Source organism: Haliotis rubra, unplaced genomic scaffold (genome assembly GCF_003918875.1).
Source record: "Haliotis rubra isolate DU_JTF1 unplaced genomic scaffold, ASM391887v1 Scf968, whole genome shotgun sequence".
Taxonomy (NCBI): Eukaryota; Metazoa; Mollusca; class Gastropoda; order Lepetellida; family Haliotidae; genus Haliotis; species Haliotis rubra.
Window position 1 is genome coordinate 110,089 of NW_025767710.1, and position 8,135 is coordinate 118,223.

Genomic DNA, 8,135 nt, shown 5'->3' on the forward strand with positions numbered 1-8,135 from the left:
TTTTCAGGGGAATCCCTGGTTTGAGTTTTCCTAGAAGATTTCTTCGTGGCAACGCTGATTCCATCTTATTCCATCTTATTCTATCTCTTTTTAAAATTATTGCTGAAACAACAGAAAACAACCTATAACTTTGATTTGGGGGAAATGTAGAAATCGTTTATGGCCACATATGTATCATAAACAGGCAGGAAATAAAGTTTTGAGTGTGTAAGTGAGTCTAGTTTTACGCCGCACTCAGCAATATTCCAGCTATATGGCGGCGGTCTGTAAATAATCGAAATATTCCAGTGATCAACAGCATGAACATCGATCTTCGCAATTGGGAACCGATGACATGTGTCAACCAAGCCAGCGAGCCTGACCACCCGATCCCATTAGTCGCCTCTTACGACAAGCATTAATCCAGTGATCAACAGCATGAACATCGATCTTCGCAATTGGGAACCGATGACATGTGTCAACCAAGCCAGCGAGCCTGACTATCCGATCCCATTAGTCGCCTCTTACGACAAGCATGGGTTACTGATGATCAATATTCTAATTAATATTCAATATCCACGGGTAGAAAGTTATGAAATTCAAAATAGGACTTAACCCCCCAAAAATTAAAAGTTCAAAACATTACTAGCAGTAGGATGTAAACAGTTGTTAGAACACTAAAGTCTTAAGGACTAAAACAACTATGATACCCATATAAAGTACGTTACCACCTAATACGTCACCAGTCTTTCACTTTAGACACAACAAAACCTAAATGAAAAAAAAGCTATATTTAGGCAGTGTTTTATATGCACAGGTTTTAATGTTGATAGGTTGGTAACAGCGTGTTTTCTGGCCGGTTGTGTGTCGATGACGGCGTTACAGCTACTGCTGCAAACCAATAGTTCAGACTCGAGTATTTGAATTCCTCCGTTGGCGATGTCGTCATAGTGCTGGCAATCGTTCGCTAGATCGTTACTTTCGTTCACCAGGGTGGGACACATGTCTATGTACAGATACCAACAGCAAATATCTTTACAAATTTATTGGAATAAACTGCTTAAACTTTAATCAATTTCGTCACATTTCAGTATTGTCACGGGGTTTACGGGTTTGGTTTGGATGTTGTTTAACGCCGCTCTCAGCAATATTCCAGCTATACGACGGCGGTCTGTAAATAATCGAGTCTGGACCAGACAATCCAGTGATCAACAGCATGAGCATCGATCTACGCAACAGAGAACCGATGACATGTGTCAACCAAGTCAGCGAGCCTGACCACCCGGTCCCGGTAGTCGCCTCTTACGACAAGCATGGGTTGCTGAAGACCAATTCTAACCTGGATCTTCGCGGGTTACACAAGATACCCTTGTGGGGAGTTGAACCTGGCGGGCGAACACTTTGTTCACGAAGTTTTTTAACTTTCAAATTCAATGTCTTCAATAACGTTTTAGATATTTTGTGATGAACATGATGCTGTGTATGTGGTGTTTCAGCAGTGTACCTTCCATGTTTGAAGTTCACTCTGTACTAGCTGTGTAGTATCTGAACAAAATTGAAATGTAACAAAAACAATGTATGTGATCCGGGCACAACCTGGCACCGTCGTCTGATGTTCACATGTCGTGTCTGGCATGAATGGTTGCCAAGGATAGATTCCACTCTTCTGTAAAAGCAGTTCCGAGTTCCTGTAGAGTTGTCGAAAGAACAGGGCCGATAAAGTTGGGATCTGATGACCAAGGCTTGAAGTTCCTTGCGAACAATTGCCTCGTGTCCTTAATTGGTATGAACAACTCTGGCAAATGAAGTCGTGGGTTATCATTTATTAGGGTGAATTCATTGTGTCATTGTGCACTGCTGTAATAAATGGAGATTGGTTCTTCCAGCTCTACATACCCCAATATAAGACAGCATCCCTTACAAAGCGGCCATTTTCGGCTAGGTTGGAATCCATAATTCTTTCCATTGGTCTTTCCAGTTGACGTAATCGTCATCCCAAAACAAACGAAACTGCATGGGATCTCATTTCTAGTCGATGCAAATGCGCGCAAATCTACGCGCTTTACGGATAGAAACTGTCAAGTGCTGACGTCGCTGGCGTTCTGCATTTAATTTTGGGGGCTGACACGAAGTCTTGCTCCTGTCTCTCCGATGTTTGGTTGAACGCTGTCGACCACCTGCATGTCGCTGTGTAGCTGATCCAAACGTCTAGTATCGAGTCCATGCAGATCCATTCACACTTGGCTGACACCAAAGATGCTTACAACGTGGAGTTGTGTTGACCCAAGTTCAAGCATGCTTGTGTATTTTTACCAATCCTTCCGTTGTCAAACGTCTTTGATGCTGAGGGGCCATAAGTACATTCACTTTTGATAATTTTTACAAGGAAACGTTACCGTGTTCTCCTGGAGGATGTGCAACGAATCTGTCAGGATACATTCAAACACATGTTTTGAGGCACCTTGTGCAAAACGATGCCATGACTGCACGCCTCTGGTGGCTCGCCATGACACTTAAGTCCTATTGCAGTTACCCAGTCATTACGTGCCGTTGTATTTCAATCCATATTTATTAGATGTTATGGTGATCATCCAAACTTGATCATTAGCAAACTAAGAGAAGTATATCTCAATGGCGACTCACAGACTAAGATACACACACAAACAGAGAAGGGGTGGGGGAGAAATAACGAGTAAGTGTGTCCTTTAGTGACTGAGAATTTGGTTTCCTAAATTATATAACATAAAAACAATAGAACAGAAATGAAGTAGTTAAATTGGGGAACATTTTGTATTTGGACGTTGAGTCCAGTATCTGGGGAAGTATGTGATATGTACACCGTTTAAATCAAACCTGTATAGTTTAAACCGCCATTTCTCTTGGGTTTATCAGGGAACTAACCGTCGATACAACTCAAACCAGTCAGCCTCTCTCCTTTCGTTTAGCGATAGTCACGAGGAGCCTGAGCCGTTTTGCCCCACCTCCTGACCACTATACCTGGCCCAGCCGCAGTAACTGTCCCCTTCCCCATCTAGTGCACCTGTAGCTGCACGGACACTGTGGGCGCTGTGCCCAGCCCAACAACCCCAACCAAAGACTATTGGCTAGTTACACCCAGAGGACTAGGCCCCACGAGGCTTCCCTGCACCCTGCTATTCGCCCTGACACGTGGATTAACCCAAAGCCCCCGACAATGGTAGGATCGAGTGAGCTCTCCACCCAGAGGCACTGATTAATCCAGGACCAATTTGTCACCGTCAGGTTGAAGTGCACCCGTCGCTTCTACACTCACTCACCCTTCCAAAATACCCATGCATCACTGTTATCACGGTAATGTGTCGGCCTGTAACGATACCACTGTGTCACTGGTATGATCACATCCTGTAACTCTGTCATAATACCCGTACATCACAAATATTACTGTAATCTCTCGACTTGTATCAATACCACTGTGTCACTACAGCCTGTAAATCCGTCATAATACCAGTACATCACTGTTATCATGGTAATTTGTCGGCCTATATCAATAACACAATGTCACTGGTATGATCACAAACCGCCACTCTGTCACAATACCCGTACATCACTGTTATCATGGTAATTTGTCGGCCTATATCAATAACACAATGTCACTGGTATGATCACAAACCGCCACTCTGTCACAATACCCGTACATCACTGTTATCATGGTAATTTGTCGGCCTATATCAATAACACAATGTCACTGGTATGATCACAAACCGTCACTCTGTCACAATACCCGTACATCACTGTTATCATGGTAATTTGTCGGCCTATATCAATAACACAATGTCACTGGTATGATCACAAACCGCCACTCTGTCACAATACCAGTACATACAATACATTTGTGTCAGTACAAAGTTGATATCAGTATGGCACTAATACAAATTCTTGCTACTGTCAGTATCAGGATGTGTGTTAACCTACAATGTCACTCTCTGCTACAATAACCACGTGTCACTGCCAACAATCAACAGCATGTCGCTGTCAATATCCAGTTACACATCACTGTTAACATCGTATCCCACTCTGTTACACTCAGTGTCAGAGTTTACTTACTGGTGTGTCCCACTGCTGCAATACCACTTGTCACACTATGTGTTATATGCTCGTGTACCATTCTGTTACAAGACCGTATCTCGCTATTAGCATTGCAGTGAGTCACTCACACTATGTGTTAATATGCTAACGTGTGACTCTGTTACAAGACCATCTCTCACTATTAGCATTGCAGTGTGTCACTCACACTATGTGTTAATATGCTAACGTGTGACTCTGTTACAAGACCATATCTCACTATTAGCATTGCAGTGTGTCACTCACACTATGTGTTAATATGCTAACGTGTGACTCTGTTACAGGACCATATCTCACTATTAGCATTGCAGTGTGTCACTCACACTATGTGTTAATATGCTAACGTGTGACTCTGTTATTCTGATGTCTCATCCAGCCACAACAATCTGGATCACTTTTGATCCTGGTGTCTCACCCTGCCACAACAAACTGGGTCACTATTGATCCTGGTGTCTCATCCAACCTCAACAAACTGGGTCACTATTGATCCTGGTGTCTCATCCTGCCACAACATTCTGTGTCACTATTGAACATGGTGTCTCATCCTGCCACAACACTCTGGGTCACTATTGATCCTGGTGTCTCATCCTGCCACAACACTCTGGGTCACTATTGATCCTGGTGTCTCATCCTGCCACACCACTCTGTGTCACTTCTGATCCTGGTGTCTCATCCTGCCACAACATTCTGTGTTCACTATTGATCCTGGTGTCACATCCTGCCACAACAATCTTGGTCACTATTGATCCTGGTGTCTCATCCTGCCACAACACTCTTGGTCACTATTGATCCTGGTGTCTCATCCGGCCACAACATTCTGTGTCACTATTGAACATGGTGTCTCATCCTGCCACAGCACTCTGGGTCACTATTGATCCTGGTGTCTCATCCTGCCACAACACTCTGGGTCACTATTGATCCTGGTGCCTCATCCTGCCACAACACTCTGGGTCGCTATTGATCCTGGTGTCTCATCCTGCCACACCACTCTGTGTCACTTTTGATCCTGGTGTCTCATCCTGCCACAACATTCTGTGTTCACTATTGATCCTGGTGTCACATCCTGCCACAACAATCTTGGTCACTATTGATCCTGGTGTCTCATCCTGCCACAACACTCTTGGTCACTATTGATCCTGGTGTCTCATCCGGCCACAACACCCTGTGTCACTATTGATCCTGTTGTCTCATCCGGCCACAACATTCTGTGTCACTATTGATCCTGGTGTCTCATCCAGCCACAACATTCTGTGTCACTATTGATCCTGGTGTCTCATCCTGCCACAACACTCTGTGTCACTATTGATCCTGGTGTCTCATCCAGCCACACCACTCTGTGTCACTATTGATCCTGGTGTCTCATCCAGCCACAACATTCTGTGTCACTATTGATCCTGTTGTCTCATCCTGCCACAACATTCTGTGTTCACTATTGATCCTGGTGTCTCATCCTGCCACAACACTCTTGGTCACTATTGATCCTGGTGTCTCATCCTGTCACAACACTCTTGGTCACTATTGATCCTGGTGTCTCATCCGGCCACAACACCCTGTGTCACTATTGATCCTGGTGTCTCATCCTGCCACAACATTCTGTGTCACTATTGATCCTGTTGTCTCATCCAGCCACAACATTCTGTGTCACTATTGATCCTGTTGTCTCATCCTGCCACAACATTCTGTGTTCACTATTGATCCTGGTGTCTCATCCTGCCACAACACTCTTGGTCACTATTGATCCTGGTGTCTCATCCTGCCACAACACTCTTGGTCACTATTGATCCTGGTGTCTCATCCTGCCACAACACCCTGTGTCACTATTGATCCTGGTGTCTCATCCTGCCACAACATTCTGTGTCACTATTGATCCTGTTGTCTCATCCAGCCACAACATTCTGTGTCACTATTGATCCTGGTGTTTCATCCTGCCTCAACATTCTTGGTCACTATTGATCATGGTGTCTCATCCTGCCACAACGCTCTGGGTCACTATTGATCCTGGTGTCTCATCCTGCCACAACGCTCTTGGTCACTATTGATCCTGGTGTCTCATCCTGCCACAACACTCTGGGTCACTATTGATCCTGGTGTCTCATCCAGCCACACCACTCTGTGTCACTATTGATCCTGGTGTCTCATCCTGCCACAACATTCTGTGTTCACTATTGATCCTGGTGTCACATCCTGCCACAACACTCTTGGTCACTATTGATCCTGGTGTCTCATCCTGCCACAACACTCTGGGTCACTATTGATCCTGGTGTCTCATCTTGCCACAACATTCTGTGTCACTATTGAACATGGTGTCTCATCCTGCCACAGCACTCTGGGTCACTATTGATCCTGGTGTCTCATCCTGCCACAACGCTCTGGGTCACTATTGATCCTGGTGTCTCATCCAGCCACACCACTCTGTGTCACTATTGATCCTGGTGTCTCATCCTGCCACAACATTCTGTGTTCACTATTGATCCTGGTGTCACATCCTGCCTCAACACTCTGGGTCACTATTGATCCTGGTGTCTCATCCTGCCACAACACTCTTGGTCACTATTGATCCTGGTGTGTCATCCAACCACAACAAACTGGGTCACTTTTGATCCTGGTGTCTCATCCAGCCACAACATTCTGTGTCACTATTGATCCTGGTGTCACATCCTGCCAGAACACTCTGTGTCACTATTGTTCCTGGTGTCTCATCCAGCCACACCACTCTGTGTCACTATTGATCCTGGTGTCTCATCCAGCCACAACACTCTGGGTCACTATTGATCCTGGTGTCTCATCCAGCCATAACACTCTGGATCACTATTGTTCCTGGTGTCTCATCCTGTCACAACACTCTGGGTCACTATTGATCCTGGTGTCTCATCCTGCCACAACACTCTGTGTCACTATTGGTCCTGGTGTCTCATCCGGCCACAACACCCTGTGTCACTATTGGTCCTGGTGTCTCATCCAGCAAAAACATTCTGTGTCACTATTGATCCTGGTGTCTCATCCTGCCACAACATTCTGTGTCACTATTGATCCTGGTGTCTCATCCAGCCACAACATTCTGTGTCACTATTGATCCTGGTGTTTCATCCTGCCACAACAATCTGTGTCACTATTGATCCTGGTTTCTCATCCTGCCACAACACCCTGTGTCACTATTGCGTTATTAGTATACTACTTGAATAAAGTAACTGTGCATTATTTGATGTTATGCCATGTTTTAATGCAAAAAGGTAATAACACCGTTTGTGATTTTTCTTTAATTACTGTTTAACTGTTGACAGGATAATATCGAAATCTGTATGATTTGACACTAGGCATCGTGACACGCCCTTACGGAGTTGTGGTGACAAAAGTCAGTTTACAAATTCAGTATCGTGTGTCCGCCACTGGCGTTGATGCAGGTTTGGCAACGACGACGCCTGACGACACTATGCGATTGTGGAAAGCTTGAGGAATGTTGTTCCATGTCTGTACCAACGATGGTCCCAATTCAGCTAACGTCAAAGACTGATTCTGGGCTTGACGTAAACGTCGCTCCGTTACATCCCAGTCGTGCTCGATAGGGGACAGGTCCGGAGAAACAGCTGGCCAGGGGAATACCGGCATGTTCTGCTGTCTCAGGAAATCTGTCACAACACGAGCGACATGTGGACGGGCATTAACTTGCTGAAGCGTGAACTTACGTCTCTGTCCTTGAAAGTCGGTTCCTTAGATGGGTCAGCCGAATGTGGTTGTCTTGCTGACGTGACGTCACGTGTGGACGTCCGGTCTGAGGCAATTCTCTCGTGTTCCCATAATGTTGAAAACGACTTCATAGATATCAGATCGTGTTTCGATGGACACCAAAATGTCTGGCCACTTCATTTTGGGCCGTTCCAGTCTCCAGCATACCCACGGCGCGGAAACTCTGATTTTCTGTAAGCCAGGGCATCACGTACACACAGTTTAGGTTGAAATTGAAGTGTTTTCCACAACATTCAGAGGCTGGAGAATAATCAACCGCTCTTCAATTTTCAATATCAGGTGTTTAAACTTCAGGTGTCAAAAAGCATGCA